A 985-nucleotide genomic window follows, 5' to 3' on the forward strand; every position below is an offset into this window, starting at 1 on the left:
AATAACAGAATACCATAGAAAACAGAGAGACATATGAAGACATACAGACAGCCAACCACACGCCCTCACAGAGAGCTAGTGGAAGAAACAGACTTCCAGAATGAGAGAAAGACGCGACAGGCCCCTAGAGCTGTGGTGAGCGGCGGGACCCTCCTGTAGGAGATAGAGCGTGAAGGATCCCACTGTACCTGGGCCTACTTGATTCAGGTTAATTGATAAGACAGGTGTAATGTCGGACTGCATCCGGTGTTCCAAGCTGGCCACTCCGGTATTCTCACTTTACCGTGTAGTTTCACTTTACGCCAATATCTGAATGGGGTGGCTCTATTTATCTAATTATGTTAGACGGGTGCGAACTTTAACTAATGAAAAGGCCTTCGAAAACATTTACTTTTGTTTATCATTGTGATCACTTAAGGCTTATATGATAGGCAGTCGTCCGCAAGTAGAATATGGGAATATTGGAAAGGGATGTTTTATTTATTTTTTTTTTTACGAATAAGTAACGAGATAACGGTTAACACACAATTCAGCTTAGTGGAGTTAAATTCAGGATACGTAAACAGAAGTGTCCTACATATGACTCTATCTTAAATAGGATCAGAGAAAGGACAGAATCCTCCCCCTCTTCCCCTCCTTTACTTACCCTAATAGCTTTTTCCCATTTGCTCTACCATATTCGTCGAAAGATATAATCTTTCTCTTCTCTTTTCTTTCTATTCCTCTCAAAATTCTAAAGTTTATCACGTCATTCGTTGTCTGCATTTACTTCTCTTTCCATACGCACCCAGTTCATTCTTCTCTGCATACCATTTCAGGTCCCAGTGACGTCACTAGCCGACCGTGTCCTTGTCCTAAATAGCTTTCCAGATCCTTCCCCTCCTTCGCCCCCCCCCCCCACCTCTCTTCCCTGACCATCCCTTCCTCCGTTCTCTTTAACCTCGCTTTCTTTGATTTATTGGGTTGTACTAAAGGATGAGAGAGA

The sequence above is a fragment of the Penaeus monodon genome, chromosome 23, assembly GCF_015228065.2.
Source record: "Penaeus monodon isolate SGIC_2016 chromosome 23, NSTDA_Pmon_1, whole genome shotgun sequence".
In the NCBI taxonomy this organism is placed as follows: Eukaryota; Metazoa; Arthropoda; class Malacostraca; order Decapoda; family Penaeidae; genus Penaeus; species Penaeus monodon.